The following is a 16,752-nucleotide window of genomic DNA, read 5'->3' as shown; positions in this document are numbered from 1 at the left end:
GATGATTTCCTCATCTGTTTATAAACTCATCGCAACCTACATTGGGGCTGCTAGTGTGTTTGTGACTGTTCAGAAACTCACTATGGTGCGACTCGCCTTTGCCTTTTATATCTTCATGTTCATGGGTGCAACTGTTCGCTGTGGAGTTCTGGCCCTATGACATGGTTTCTTTGTTTTCTCACCACAAATATTTTTTTATATTGTCGTTTCTGCTGAGCGAAAAGGAGTAGCCCTCACCATTATAAGGTGAACACATCTTGCTTTTATTTTCATTTCAAGAAAAAAATCGCGAAACCTAGTGCCACTCGCGTGCCAAAAAGAAAAGAAAACGACAAACATGACGTGCTCAGTGTGGTATCTTTGGTTTCTCGTTTAGAAATTCCCGCTCTTTATCAGTACGTTTGACATAATGCTAACTTATGTACGATTCTGTGTCCGTATTTATGATATGGAAAGCTTTACACTGCTCCCCTAGAAGACTATTAACAACAACAACAACAATAAAAAGACGTTCTACTTGCGCTCACGCATTTCCACCTGTGTAAGCATCATATACTCTCAACATAAAAAAACGAACATTTAGTAAAGTAAGAGACAGACCTGCGTTATTGACACGCGCACTTGTGTTTCGTTGCGCGGCGACCGCATTTCCGCGTCTAAAATTTGTTGAAGGTTATCGCTCAGTGCAACATTAGCCTTTTCTATTGGAACTTTTTCAAATGCTATCGCGGGTTCTATCTATGTGTTGTGTTTTAGCAAAGCCTTGCGTAACCAAAGTGCGTGCGTGACACGAATAGCGGAGTACAGTCTACAATTCACGCGAGAACCGCCGATTTCACTGGAATGGTTAATGAGCCTTGTACAAATAGCCGGCGTGAGTGATCCGCAGACCAGATTTAAGACAATAGATAATTGCACACCCCACTCTGTTTGTTGTGCTTTGAGTGTATCTCGCTTATTTTTTTTTTTTTGTGGGCACAAGTTCGCCCAATAAAGAGGTAAGTTCGTGATTTACAGTACTGCGCCTTGTTTTGTTTTTTTTTTCACGCTCAATGCACAGATCGCCAGGCTCCAGCAGACTGCCACCGGGCGCAAGCTCCTAAAAAGAATAGGGCATAACACAGACGGAATAGAGGATCGGGCAGCTAGTATCCCAGACAGCGTTCGCCAGACTCTGGAGATTAGCCCGCTACCGAGAAACATAGACCCGAAATTCCACGCCGCCAGAAGGCAGGCACGAGCAGATTTCGTGGAACGAAACCTAGCCGCACTAGAAAACACAGTATACACAGACGCGGCCGTACACCCATGGGGCCGCAAGACTAGAATGTTTAGAGTCGCGGCAGCAGCGGTAAACCACACGGGAGAACCAATTAGCTGGGCGACCTTGAGAAACTGCACGGTAACGGAGGGGGAAGAAGTCGCCGTAGCTCTAGCGGCTGCTGAAGGTTACCGCAGGAACAAATCTCTGATAATTCTAACGGACTCCAAAGCAACATGCAGGAACTGCATACAAGGCAGAGTTAGTAAGGAAGCACTGAGAATCCTCCTCAAAACAGAGCCTCCTAACAAAAAAAAAATGGCTGTGGCTTAGCTAAGGTTAAGCCCAGGATGCGAAGCATACTAGCCTTTATTTTAGTTGTTGAACCACTGTTTAGCCTGGTGAACTGCTGTTGCTTGGCTATATTTGGTTCGGCTAGACGAAGAAACAACTCATGCGTTACTCTGCTGATTCCTTTATTTTCAAACCAATAAATACGCTCTACCGCTACCAATACCGCTATACCGCTGGTATAGCGGTATTGGTAACCTGGTATAGCGGGAGGAGCGGGAGTTAGGCCGCAGTACCATCTGTGCGACCGCAGGCGAGCGCACGAGCTGAGACCCGGCTATGTAGCTACGCGGCCGCAAGCGAGCGCACGAGTTGAGCCTCCGCTTTTGCAGCTGTTATGACGTCATATGGTAGCTACGCGGTCGCGCGCGGCGCAGCAAGGAAGAGCGTGGTTGTGCGGCTAGTATGCTTCGCATAAAACATAAAACATAGGATCTTCTGGATAACGGCACACGCCGGGATAGTGGGCAACTCAAGGGTGGACCGCCTAGTTCACGAACTAACGCACCGAGCAGGGCAGTCAGAAACCCTAGAGGCCCCCTTAACGGTGGAGCCGACGTATGCAGACATACTTAACCACTACAGAGGAAGGAGACTTAAATACCCCCCACCCCACACATCGCTCACACAACATGAGGCAGTCAGCTGGCGAAGACTGCAAGCAGAGACGTTCTTCAACCTGCACGCACTACACAAAATGTTCCCCACCCAGTACAGGGGTACATGTCCGTGGTGCGGGGCAACCCCCCGTTATACCACATCACGTGGGAATGCAAGCGTAATTTCGCATTCCATAAAGTAAATAACCCAAGTGCGGAACAATGGGAGGGTCTGCTCACCAGCAGCGAGCTCGCAGCCCAACGGGCAATGCAGCACGCCTGCGAGGCAGCAAGACTCAGCGGTGCCCTGGAATAGGGGCGCCGACCTTGTGAAGCGACCAGGACTCCAGACATGAAGACACCGGCCCACCGCCAATCTCTCTGAGATATAGAGAAATAAAGTTTTTCCATTCCATTCCACGACGGTATGACGGAAACACCAAGTAGCGCATCTATAACTGTGTTTAATTGATGCAAGTCCGGCCGGGCCCACATATATCGCTGAATGGGAATATATAGTACTTTCTCAGAACATCCAGACAAAGAAATCAACATATTAGTAAAGCAAATTTGAAATAAAAGACTTCCGCTAGCGGGAGGTAAGATGTTTGCAGGAAAGCACTTGTGAACTTGGAGCGGCCTCTACAGTGTAGCTCTATTGAACAAAGAAATAACTAACCTATCGAAGTATCGAAAGAAGCCAATGGCAAGTATCGCATCGGATACATTTATTTCGCTAGTATATTGTTTCAGCTTCGCAAATACTGATTGCCCCAATATCTTGTATCTTTATCACGATGCAACTGCAAAGTTTGTTTACCGAGACCGGTGCCTAGCAAGGTATTGCCAGAACCAACGTTACCTGATGCACCTGTTGTTTGCTCACATGCGTACGAAAACAAGGATAGTTATAGCTAGCTATAGTAATATTGGTGATCAGATTTACTTAACAAGCGGGAACGTAAAGTGAAATTACAGGGGTTGGTCCTGAGGCTCAAGCAGAATTCCTGACGAGGCGACTGTGCACCGACGTTATGTAAACAAAAGAACCAGAGGCCAAGTTCACGAAGCTTTGCGTTCGTACGCGCTCTTTGTCGTTGCCCGACTACGTTCGCTAATAACATGACCAGTATCAGGAGTGGCTGAAATTTCCTGTTATCAAAACAAAAAATTTCCAGCGTAAGAGGCTTTAGTGAATAGGGGCCCTGATTACTAGTTGGACAGATAGAATTGCACCACAAATCGGTTAACGTAGCGTGGCGCAGTAACGGCCAATATTACTGTTGCGGCAGTTTCTTTCGCACGAGAGTTAAGCCCTCTTGTTTACATTTCCCAAAGCACGTCTGCCAGTAAACGCAAACTATGATGGGACCCTACGGGGTTAGCGCAGGAGCAGTCAGGCATGAAAACACTGGCCTGACGTCGCTGCTGTTGCGGCACCGTATAAGAGAGCAAAGAGTGAAGCAAACGACGTACCGCAGAGCATGATTGCTAGACAAACAGAAGGACGGCGTGTGTTTCCGGAAGCGTCCGCGGAGACGTAAGGGAGAAAGAAATTCCGACGAAGGCGCTTGTGTCTCGAAGAGTCCAAAGGCAAAGAGACACCGAGCAAACGTGGAACACGTATAACGGTGCAACGAAGGACAGCCGTACACGTACGGGAACCATGTCGGAGCAACGACCATGGAGGGCAATATGCAGACTCGCGATGCGACGCGACGTTAGGCATCTCAAGGGAAAAGGACCGAGCTACCCGGCTACGGTAGAAGGACATTAGAACCAGCCGAGCGAACTGCACGGCTAGGTGACGCCAGAACGAGCTAGACAAAGGAAAGCTCAAACGAGATACGGAGTTAGGGCGAAGGGCGAAACCGAGTGTTGAAGGACAAATAAAAACGAAGCTCTTTTGGTCTTTCGAATAGCGAGACAGCGTCTGTTTAAATTTCTTCTTGCCCAAAGAGAGTTCGAGAGGCAGTGGAGCAAATACGCACAAGTATTAGAAAGAGAATACGGCCAACATGAATAACTAAATATAAATTACAATATAGATTATTCCGGCGTAACTGTAAACACATTCAGTTTCAGTTTCAGTTTAAGTTTATTATTATTTAAATACTATGAGTTGGATGGTAAGAGACAATACACAGACGAGCGTCCGAAAGTCAGACTGCAACGGGACCCTCGGTTAATAATAACTGGGGAGAGATGTGTTAAAGATGAGCAAGCTAAGTAAAAGAAACAAACACAATCGCGAAAATTACAACATAGAAAAATTTAATTATCGAAAACAACTTGTCTTTATACATGCCTATAGTGCATAGAAGAAAAAAAAAACTCTGTACACATAAATAGCAAATGTAGTGTAATGAATGAAGTAAACTTAGTTACACGAATAAAAAAGCTTACGGGCATGACTAAATACATGAAAGGATGAATATTTAATGGTGTTGGGCAAACCATTCCACAGTTTTATAGCAGCGAATGATGATGTAATTTCTCCATAGTGGGAATGAACCATAGGCAGTAGAAAATTGTAATTGTCTAGAAGTTGTGTTGGTTTAGTAATGCTATGGCTGCGGGTTGAATGTTCCAGTCTTTACTTGCTTCAGAGAAAAATAAGTAAGAAAACTGTTTGGGTTAAGACACTCTCTTAACAACACATAGTTTCATAGGAAGATGGAAGATGGGGATCAGAAGATCGACATTGATCGAGCACAGCACGCCGATGGAGCCGACGTTCATGCCAGTATACCCTTGTGAAAAAGCTGGCTGCAGCCACATGCCTTGTTCTCCAACTCAAAGACATTTTAAGATGTTCAAGATGATGGGCATTTATCATACTCAAAATTTTCATAGGAAGTTGGTGTCAACCTGGTAAGTCGATAAAAAAGACGCAACTTGTTGACCTCTAATGTCTATTGAATCTGCAGGTCTTCATTTGAGGCAATACAGTGCTTGTGGAGTGGATTTATATGGAGGGCTCAGAAAAACTAGGGGTCTTCTCATTGTCGTATGGTGCTCTGGGCGCAGCATCTGCATTCTCTATTATATGCCTTGTTGTTTACAAACACTGGGCTTTCTGCTTGTCGCTCCACTGCCTTACCTGCCCTTTCACATACTAGCTTCCTAACTCTCTCGGTCCTGTGATGTACTTTCGGGCCATCGTACGAAACCTTGGTTTGCGCGCCAGGCCTTAGTCATTTCTCCCAGCCTGCGCAGTGCCTTTTCGCGATTTCACAGTACCGCCGAATAGAGGAGGTTCATTAACATCCCCGCGTCCCCTCGCGACTACTCCACACTGACGCTCCTTCGAGCAGCTTTCCTGCAGCGCGGTGGAGTAGCAGCAGGAAAACAAACACCGCAATGTCACTGGTTTCATCTGCCCGTACCTTCTGTAGGCAAGCTGCAGAGCGTGACATACGAATGTGCGATGGCACCTTGATCACATTCCGTACGGCAGCAAAGAACAAACGAATGTGCGATGGCACCTTAATCACATTCCGTACGGCAAAAAAAAAGAACAAAAAAGCGTCATCATCTGCACCGTTGTGAATTTTCTCAGTGAGCAAGATTACTAGATGTGAATCAATAGAAGTTTGCAAGAGATACTTTGTCCCCCCCCCACCCCCCCCCCCAAAAAAGAAGAAAGGGCCAACTTCGAAGATCAGTCTGATCGCAGTTCTCTGCTCTTTTCGCCTGTAATTTACCGATAGAGTGCCATGCAGGGGAGCATTGTCAGTAAAACTCTGGGTGAGCGCTGCCTCGTCAACCTGCTTGACTGATTGCTTGATTTGATTATGTTTGAAATGCTGCCAAATTTCCTGGTCGCCATTTCAACAAGACTTCATTGTCGAACGAGTAGGCAGAATTGACACGAATGACAAATTCCCACAGATGTCTTCTCACGATCAACGTCGACATTAAAAAAAATTATTGGCATGATATAAGGTGATGTTGTAACACAAATGTATACGGCGCCGGCTTGCTTCTTTGGCTCTTCGAGAAGTGGTACAAAGAAAATACAGTTGCAACATAAAACGTAAAACCATCCACAGCCTTGTCCCAACAAAGTTTAGCATTCAAATTTAGCATCGGAATTGCAGAAATGTAGCGACACACCGTATCGGCCAACACTGAAACGCGCAGTGTACGAGGAGTGTATGCGGGCGGACTCCATTCACGCTCACCACTACGGACACGCTGCGCCATCTGACGGCGCCACCACGAAGTTGGCTCGTGAAGAGCGTGTAAAATAGAACAAGTATTAAGAGAAGACTGTCTGAAAATATATGACACGTATTTGATTCCACCAAGCACCGGATAAATTCTAAATGATGTTTTTACTCATAGGAGGGTGGTACATATATTCAGTGACCCAAATTGGCATCCTTGAGGTTCATTGAAGAGTGGCATATAGTCAGTGACCGAAGCTGGCGTCAAAGAGGTTTACTGAAATGAAACTCATACTCAGTGACCCAAAATGATTCAGCAGTAGCTTTTAAACCCGGTTCGCTCAGCACAGCCACCGGATGCTCTACCCAATGGAGTATGCACTATCTACAACCCATGTTGGCGGGAAAGAGGTTAGACGGGGACAGACGGACTAACATAAAAACACACTGCAGACCGGCTGAAGTTTTTAAAGAATGCTAATCGCAATAATAATCACATTATTCGGCAAAGGAAAAAAGGTATGGATACTTAATGATGAACATTCAGCATCGACATGCTTCAGTTGATCAGCAATGCAGTGGAATCAAATGACAAGACACTTGGTTCATAAACACGTAAATGAAGACGAGAGAAGAAAAGGCAACTGTAGTATCCTTACTTAACCTGGTGCTGTGGGATTTTTGATTCCTACTGTTTTGACAGCCCGCCAGCTCATTCTGCTTCAGTGAAGAGAAATTGATGTTCAATAGTGCCCCCGTAGTCAGCCGACCAAAGTAAGCAGTACCGAAAAAAAAAAGATCTGTCACTATTTGCATCTCACGTGAACAAAACAGAAAAGAAAACGCAACCAAACAACAAGCAATCATAATCAGTTCACTTTCATCTCGCGCATTTTATCGCCCCCTTTCCCAATCACCGCGGAAGAAGACTGCCTGCACCGTCCATCGAGTGTGATGCGTGAAGGCAAGGCGTTGCCCACATACCATGCTCTTGTAATGTCATCTTGCTCGCTAGGCCAACGTCCATTTTGCCCCTTTCGGTATGGTTGACAAGCTATTAGACTGGGAAGGCTTACCAGTGAGGGTCAACGGCGAATATCTAAGCAACCTTAGGTTTTCAGGCCACGTTGTCTTGTTCAACGACACAGGGGATGTACTACAACAGATTATTGAGGGCGCTAACCAAGAAAGTGCAAGAGTAGGGTTGACGAGTAACATGCAAAAGACAAAGGTAATGTTCACTGGAACATTACCTGGCAAGGAAACAAGAATTCATGATCCCCAGTCAGCCACTAGAGTCTGTGCAGGAGTATGGCTATCTGGGTCAATTACACATATGGGGCCCTGTTCATGAAAGGGAAACTTACAGAAGAATAAAAGTGGGTTGCAGTGCATACGGCATGCATTATCAAATCCTCAAGGGGAGCTTACCTCTGTAGTTGAAAATATGAGTGTGCAATCAATATATTCTACCGGTGCTAAGATATTGGGCAGAAAATTAGAGGTTAATGACGAGTACAAGTTAAGGACTGCGGAAAAAGCGATGGAACGAAAAATGTTAGGCTTAATGTTAACAGACGAGAAGAGAGCGGTGTGGAGCCCAGACCAAATGGTGGTAGCCAATATTCTATTTAACATTAACAGAGAAAATATGGACTTGGGCAGGCCACGTAACGCGTACGGCAGAGAACAGGTGGACCAATATGAGTTACAAAATGGGTACCAAGGGAAGGGAAGCGAAGTCGAGGACGTCAGGTGAGGCGATGAAATTACCAAATTCATAGGCGCAAATTCGAATCAGCTAGCGAAAGACAGGAGTAATCGGAGGTCGCTGGGACAGGACTTCCTGCACTGGACATAAACATATGATGATGATTGTAATGGTGTATGTATGTATGTATGTATGTATGTATGTATGTATGTATGTATGTATGTATGTATGTATGTATGTATGTATGTATGTATGTATGTATGTATGTATGTATGTATGTATGTATGTATGTATGTATGTATGTATGTATGTATGTATGTATGTATGTATGTATGTATGTATGTATGTATGTATGTATGTATGTAATTTTGGTGAGCTGTCCTTGTACCATTGGAACGACATGCAACATTAGGTTCGAGGCGCGCTCTTCCTCTGTATACGAGATTGGCGTCTTTCATACATTGTTACTATTACATTTATGTTTTCAGAGGGCTTCCTTTTTCGAGACAGCAAAGCTGAATGCGGATGAATCAATAGTGTTGCACCTCTATTTCCTGTGAGCTGATCCCCTGTGCGCGAAGGCCCTCTTCTCCGTGGGTGTTCTTGTTCAAGCTGGTTAGAATTGGCAGCTATCTTTTGCAAGTGGACATCGATTTCAGGGCAGAAAAAAATGATTTCGTGTGAGCGACGCTATACGAGCGCCCGGTGTGTGTAGGGGCTTCTGCTGCCTTTTTTTATTCAACTTCCTCGAACTAAACCATCCACGTTCTATTCAACTCATCCTTCGCTGTAAAAACTACACAGGCTTACAAATATATCATTTCTTTACTAGAGAACGGCTCCTCAGATAATTCAAAAATAGGATCCACGGGCCCACACTCCAGATCTTAGGATTAATCTAACTTCCTGTCATATTGCCCTCCCTTACGTGCGAAAGGGAATGACATTTCTTTTAGCTTTGTTTTTAAAGACAGTGTGTTTCTTTGCGTGTTAACACCACTTTTACGTATTGCGTGTGTCTCTAGTCTGTTCAAGCGAACCTTGTATTGACTCCCAAGTGGCGTTTTTGTGGTCACGCAAAAAAAGCACAGTCCCTCCCAGAGCAAAGCTCTTGTGGGAAAGGGCGGTTTGATGAGTTCACAGCTGCGCCGACGTCGGAGCGTCAGTAATAAGCAAGCATTCCAGCTGCATAGGCGCGCGCTCCCGCCACGCGCGCAGCCACGCGCGCCACGCGTGCAGCTTCCGTCGGGGAGGGAAAGGTCAAGAAAGGGTGTCGCGCGCGCTGCCAGCTCCTTCGTTTCCATTCAGTTCAGTCTCTGAAAACAGATGGGATGGCCACGCGTTGTGCGTTCCCCCGAGGAACGGGCTACCTTCGACTAGCGGCTGAGAGAACGCCCAGAATTCCGATAGTGTAACTAATGCGCCAGAGATGCTTTAACCGCACTAGGGCGTGCCTCACATAAACATCGTAGTGCTGGCATGTAAAAGCCTAGAAATTTTTTTGAAATTACTTAACTCGTCATCATACGTGAAAATGTGGACCTACACCGAAGAGATTGCTTAAGAAAAAAGCAAGCAATCCGACACACTTCCAACTCTCTTCAATCGCGAGATGAGACCATAGAGTGTGTGCAGGGACCTTCGGTTTTTTTCTATGGAGGCACTTGTTACTATTTGCTAAAGCTGTTGCCTATTCGTCTACAATTATATTCCCAAGCATTTCACAAATAATTCTAGCCCGCAGACTTGGAGGCTGTCTAGAAACCACCCTTAGAAACGGCCATGGAAATGTTTAATTAGGAAAAAGTCGGTTTTGTTGTATCTACTTGAAATTAGCCTTCATGGATACACATAATTTAATTCTGAAGTTATGCGCCATGGCAACCCAAGCGAATAAATAAAGAAAATAAAGAAAAAACTATGAATAATCTCTTTTTTAGGAAACTTAAAATTCTTCCAGAGGTTCAAGAATAGCAAAGCCCTCTAATCGTATGAAATAAAAATATAGGAGACAAATTACCTTCGAATGTCGGATAAAGTAGCTAATATCTCCAATTACGAAATTACCTTGTTGCAAGAAAACGGTTAGTGGTAGCAGATTAGTTATCACTTATTGTTATATGTACATATTAACATATTATGTAAACAAAGTTCTTGTGTTTTCATGACTTAGTGCATATATCCCTTGCTCATATATATTCAGCTTATGTTCCTTGTGTGAGTGTTTATTTCATGTAGTTTTATTTCTTGTGTATATTTCATGTTTGTGTCCCCCACCCCTATGTAATACACTGGCATGATGGCCCTTGGGGGTAATGTAAATAAATGAGTAAAGTGTTAGGATTCTGTGGATTCTCCTTGGCAACAAAAGGCTTGTTTACTTTATTTGATACATCCAATGACATCATCAGCTGGACTTTAGCCTGACCGGGACGCTCGTAAACAGTTGACGAAATGACGAAGCAGAAGTGGTCGTATTCGGCGCAGTATGACAATGGCAGTAAAGAAGGAAGTAACACCAAGTTACTAGCTGCGCATAGTAGTGCGTATTACTCGTTGAACAAGCTAAGTGCAACACTACAGTGCCACCCATCGCTTTAAAGAAATCCCAGCATTGTGAGAGTCTCCAAACGATAAATCGCTTTGCTAAAATATAGCTAGCAAATTCGCAAGCTGCCTACGCCGAGACATACTGTCTAAATGACTGAAAACTGCAGTGCTTAAGTAATCCCCTCTATGCTGTTGCTGAAAAGCAGGCACGTTTGTACAACAATTACGGTTCTTACAGCTGAATTATTTGGAAGAGTCTCCACTTGCACTAGTATTCCTTCCTGCAGACTACAACAACTTTTGTTGTCTTTAGTAGTATTCAAACAGAAAGAATACTCGACAATTTCGAATAGGGAATTCTCGAATCGAGTACGAGTCCAGAAGAACTTCACTTTGGCCTAGTTGGTATTTACTGTATATCATATTGACCGCAAAAAATACGGGGACAGAGGGAGGGAACACATAAACAGCACGGGCAGCACTACCCATGCTTCTCGGCTGCCACGGACTTCCCACGGACTTCTCGGTTGCCTCACTAGATGGCGCAGCGTGCCCAGAAAGAAAAAAGCGTGAGAGGAGTACGGCTGCCGCATGATGTGTTTCTGAGAGCATGCACCGGTGTGCCATGCACATCGGTGCTCACGCGCAGGCTTCACGGTGGCGCAGGTAGATAGCGCAGAGTGTTCACATAGGGAAGCCCACGAGAGGAGTCCCGCTGCAGCAGACGCCTCATGCACAAGGCGTTTCGGCGGTGCCAATGCGCTGTGTCGTTATTGTGCTTCAATGCTCAGCGCATTATCATCAACAGTCATCGCGAGATGGGTTCTGCCCAAATTTTCTTGTTTTATTGTGGAGGACAAAAGAAACGACGATAACGGTTTCGGCTTCCAAGCATCTAGAAGATAACACAAAAAGTGTGTTGTCACGGTGGGGTCAAGGGTGGGAGGGGGGAGGGAGCGTAAGGGCAAGGAAATGGCAAACTGCTTGCGGAAGAGCAAAACAAAGTGGGCCCAAGCTTTAGCGCAAAGCATTCGCGCGGGTTTTTCCGCAGATAAGTTCTGGACGCCAGACGTTTCCCCTGCAGAACGCGGCGAGCTGTTATAATCCCGTATAATGCTCACGGGCTTCCTTTTTTTTTTTCGCCGTGTCTCGGAACGCTCAAACTTTGCGAGGCACCTACACCTCGTCCCGGAGTATGGAGTTCACGGACCCGTGCGAAATGCGTGACTAATCCTACTCCGGCTGTAAATGGTCCCGCGAACGTCGCGACGGTTCCAATAAGCCCTCGGAGACCCTCTCAAGATACGCTTACGTGCGCGCTTTCCTTGCCGAGAACACACATAAAACGGGCGATGAAGGGAGAGATGGCTACAGCCTAAAGCTGCGTCGCTGGTATGCGTTGGAGCTGCAGAAAATAGTGGAAGCCGTTATATCAAAATGAATCCTGCAGTGCGTGTGCGCTTTACTTCAATGTATTATATTTGTTTAGCTTATCTCCCCCTTTTCTCGTTATCTTGCTACACACATTTTCGCTATTTAAAAGCCGGAAGTGGAACCTATCACGTAAAGATTACTCCGCCCTAGACTAGAGGGAACCTAATGCGGCTGCGTGCGCCAGCCTTATACGCTTGGAAAATCCCCAACTGCACTTAGCCCCTTTATCGCTGCTGCCTGTCGTATCGAAAAACCTGTACGCCCCGTGTCAATGGCTAGGGGTACGGAAACAGGGCCTGTTGAAGTCAGATAACTTCAGAAGCGGGACTCTCTCGACGTTACTTGGTTGGGTCCTAATCAGGCAAGCGAAGAGATAAGCGTTGCAGTGTACTGGAGTATGATGAATGGATTAATTCATGCGACATAGGGGAGGGGGTGCCGCCATGGAAGCGGAGCGAGTTCTAGCTGCATCGCAGTAGGAATAAAAAAAGGACGAAAGAGTGGAGATGATTGAACGTTTCCTCCGTGAGCGACGACGTTAACGCTTCACCGTGACGCCGCGTGCTAGTCGCATGATCATTGCAGGTGACGTCGAGGGAGACGTAGCTCTTACAAAGTTGCGCCTAGCTTGTGCACCAGTTAAACGGAACGTTGTTTTCCCGCGCAGCATTCGCTTACCAAAGCAGGAGAGTGCTAAAAAAGAAAAAATAAGTCCGGCAGGACCAATATCACGCTGACTCCTTACGGTAACACGACTAGCCTTCCAACATTGTAGCGACACACCTTATTAAAGACAAGTGACAAGACAGGTGAGCCGGTGAGTGCTCGTATCCTCCCCAATAGCCGTGGCTCGCGCCGCCCTATCGCGCAACAAGTTGGCGAGTAGGGCTAGTTGCCTAAGTTTCATGCTGAACAGACCTTGAAGCGCACCAATAAGCGAGCTCGTGTGCGCTTTTCCATATAAAAAAAAATGTCCGTACTTTGGTGCGCCTCAAGATCTGTTAAACATGCCTCCTATCTTGGAGTAAATCTCCGGTGGGGGCAACGGCTGGGGAACTAAGATGGCGGGTGGCTGCGCGTACGCTGTCTTCCGGGATGCCTAGTGCTGGAGGTAGTGTAATTTCAACTTTGGGAGAGGCAGCATAAGCGTTCGCTCCCCTCAGTTTGTTCTCTTCAAGACGCCAGCTTCTAACGGTATGCGTTCGCGGTCATCGAGTGAGATAGGTTAATGTTTCGCTGTGCGCGCCTGACACTACGCTTAGTCTTTTAACTAGTAAGCGAATGCTTACGGCAATTGTACGGTTCAGAGAACTACCAACCTCACTTCGTGTCGTTGCGTAATACTTTGCTATCGCAATCAATGCTTCGCCGTTCGGGCAAAAGTGCGACTTTCTTCCTTATGAACATCAGTTAACTTACTAAGAATCTTTGTGTTCGAAAACTCATTGAATAATTGTTTCTTTGGAAATCACCGACCAAACATCCAAGACAAGAATGGGAAAAAGTGTTTTCGTTGAATGTGTTTTCCATATGTAGCGTGTCCGTGTATTGGCTTGTGGGCATCACATTCTCAACTGTCTCGAGCGAAGGGCTTCGTCGCTTCCCTCAACGAAACTCGGAAATGAATAAATACACTATATTGACTTTTTCGTGAAGACGCGGAAGCCCGTTCTACTGTTCTACTTAATAAGACGGCTTTTCTTCCAGCCGTCTACTGCATCAAGTAGTAAATTCTCTTCGATAACGCCGCTAAGTAATTGCTGTGATGAGAAGTGTTTTTATTTATTTGATATTGTCAGCCCATGGTGGGCTATTACAGGAGTGGATTTAACGTACATAAACAGAGAAGTGTATTAGTGCGCTCGAACAATGCACTAAAAAGAAGAAAAAAGAGAATGAAGCAGCACTGCTGATATGAAACACATTTACAAGGTAATAAGAGAGCACATTTTGGCCTTTTATATCACAATATTAGTACAGAGCATCAAGGTGCATCATGGTACATAAGGCAATGTATTGCTTCCAAGAATGCATTAACTGATTTTATTTGGACAATTCAATCATGCAAAGAGTTCCACTGCTGAATTGCCCTGAGAAAAAAACTATACCTGAAGCAGTGATTGTGCACTGTGAAAGGAGGTATATCATACTGTGTCCGTGCCGTGATGTTTCCTGCGTCTTGATTTGAAAATACTTGTCGTATCTTATTTTGACATGGTTATGAATGACTAAGAACAGGAATTTGGGCCTTTCATACTGCGTACGTTTTTTCAGAGGTGGGAGCTCTGCAAGTTTACTTAATTCAGTTGGAGAGTGAAAACGGCGGTATTTATTTAATATAAACATAGAAGTAAGGCGCTGGACCTTCTCTAATTTTAGACAGCTACTTTGGGTGCAAGGATCTCATAATATTTTGCGTACTCAAGTATGGGTCTTAGCAAGCTTTTCTAAGCTAAAATTTTAATTTCAGGGGAGGCAGGGTGCAGGTTACGTCTTAGGCCCCACAATACTTTGTTAGCTTTTGCACAAAGTTCATATATGTGAAGAATCCAACGCAAGTCGGGTGTAAATATAAGACCTAGGTATTCATATTGTTCAACTAGAGCAAGTTCATGAGCGTTGATACTGTACGATAAATTTAAAATATTATTTTTTCTCGAGATGGACATAAAAACCGATTTAGTTGGGTTAAGCTTCATTTGCCACCGATCACACCAGTTCTTAATTTTCTGTAAGTTAAGATTAAGCTCGGCCTGATCACCTGGTGCTTCTATTCTCTTGTACAATATGCAGTCGTCGGTCAACATTCTAGTTGCTCGAGAAGAATCTCCGTCGTGTTTGTTCTCATCAAAAGGTTACTGAAAAGTCCTTATTACAAATCGCCCAAGACGGTTATAACACAGTTCTAGAGTCGCATACGCAAGCAAACGTAAAGAAATTTAAGGCACCTTGAAGTACCTAAAGAATTGGTGTTCACTTCACCGCGCATACTCCGTCCGTTATCTCGTTGCTTTGTTTTCCGTAGGCAATAAGCTAACGTATACGCTATTTAGCGAGCTTAACGTACATAGCGTTTGAGGACGCAAAGAAATAGCGTCGTCGAACAAAGCGGCAGCCCAGGCTCGCGCTGCACTGTGAATGGTTGTGAGGGCAGCACCGTCACTATCGCTAACAACGGGTCCTAAATGATGAATTACGGTTACTCTTACAGTTAGCTGAACCGAGTCTTACGTTATGAGGGATTAGCACGCCGAATTTCAGAAGTCAATAAACGATTCTTGCAATCGTGTAGCTAAAGAGAAGCATCGGTATAGTGTGAGCATAAAAGGGGCAAGGTATAACGTATACTATGATATTGCCTTGCTATCTCGCATTTCGTAGGTATATCGTATACTATGATATCGCTGGGGATATTGCCTTGCTTAGTAACTCAGAGGAACAGTTGCAAAACATGCTCACTGACCTGGACAAGCAAAGCAGACGGGTGGGTCTAAAAATTAATCTGCAGAAAACTAAAGTAATGTTTAACAGTCTCGGAAGAGAACAGTAGTTTACGATAGGTAGCGAGGCACTGGGATTGGTAAGGGAATACATCTACTCAGGGCAGGTAGTGACCGCCGATCCGGATCATGAGACTGAAATAATGAGAAGAATAAGAGTGGGCTGGGGAGCGTTTGGCAGGCATTCTCAGACAATGAACAGCAGGTTGCTATTATCCCTCAAGAGAAATGTGTATAACAGCTGAGTCTTACCAGTACTCACCTACGGGGCAGAAACATGGAGCCTTACGAAAAGGGTTCTACTGAAATCGAGGACGACGCAACGAGCTATGGAAAGAAGAATGATGGGTGTAACTTAAAGCGATAAGAAAATAACAGATTGGGTGCGAGAACAAACTCGAGTTAATTACACCTTAGTTTAAAACAAGAAAAAGAAATGGGGCCTGGGCAGCGCATGTAATGAGGAGGGAAGATAACCGATGGTCATTAAGGGTTACAAACTAGATTCCAAGAGAAGGGAAGTGGAGCAAGGGGCGGCAGAAAGTTAGCTGGACGGACGAGATTAAGAAATTTGCAGGGACAACATGGCCACAATTAGCGCATGACCGGGGTAGTTGGAGAAGTATTGGAGAGGCCTTTGTCCTGCATTGGGCGTAACCAGGCTGATGATGCTGCTGCTGCTGCTGCTGATGATGATGATATTGTCACAAGCTGTCATGAACCACGCCTGCCGCGCAAACAACCAGATGAAAGAAGGAAGAGAACGACGTGAGCCAAGCTGCCGCGAGACCGTTCTTCAACAACCGCGCCTATCAACCAGATTCATCTGGTTCTGCATTAAAACACCTCGTGTGTAACATTTGGTGGAGGTGCGGGGTAACTCCCACGACCTACAACGGAGCCACCAGCACAAGAGCTACGCCGAAGCCGTCGCCTCGCCGGAATTTCGCCGTCGCGCTCAGTCATGGCCACAGAGCAAAATACCCTCACCAGCAGTGCCTCGCCGAGCCCAGTCCCTATCCAGCACTACCGAGAGCCACGCACGTTCTCGGCGAAGGCAGAGGAAGATGTGGATGAGTGGCTAACCCATTACGAAAGGGTAAGCCAATACAATAACTGGAACGCTGCCAGTCAGCTTAGGAACGTTGTTTTCTTCTTGGCCGGCACGGCGTTG

The sequence above is a fragment of the Dermacentor variabilis genome, chromosome 7, assembly GCF_050947875.1.
Source record: "Dermacentor variabilis isolate Ectoservices chromosome 7, ASM5094787v1, whole genome shotgun sequence".
NCBI classification, from domain to species: domain Eukaryota; kingdom Metazoa; phylum Arthropoda; class Arachnida; order Ixodida; family Ixodidae; genus Dermacentor; species Dermacentor variabilis.
Note: the sequence above shows the minus strand (reverse complement) of the source record.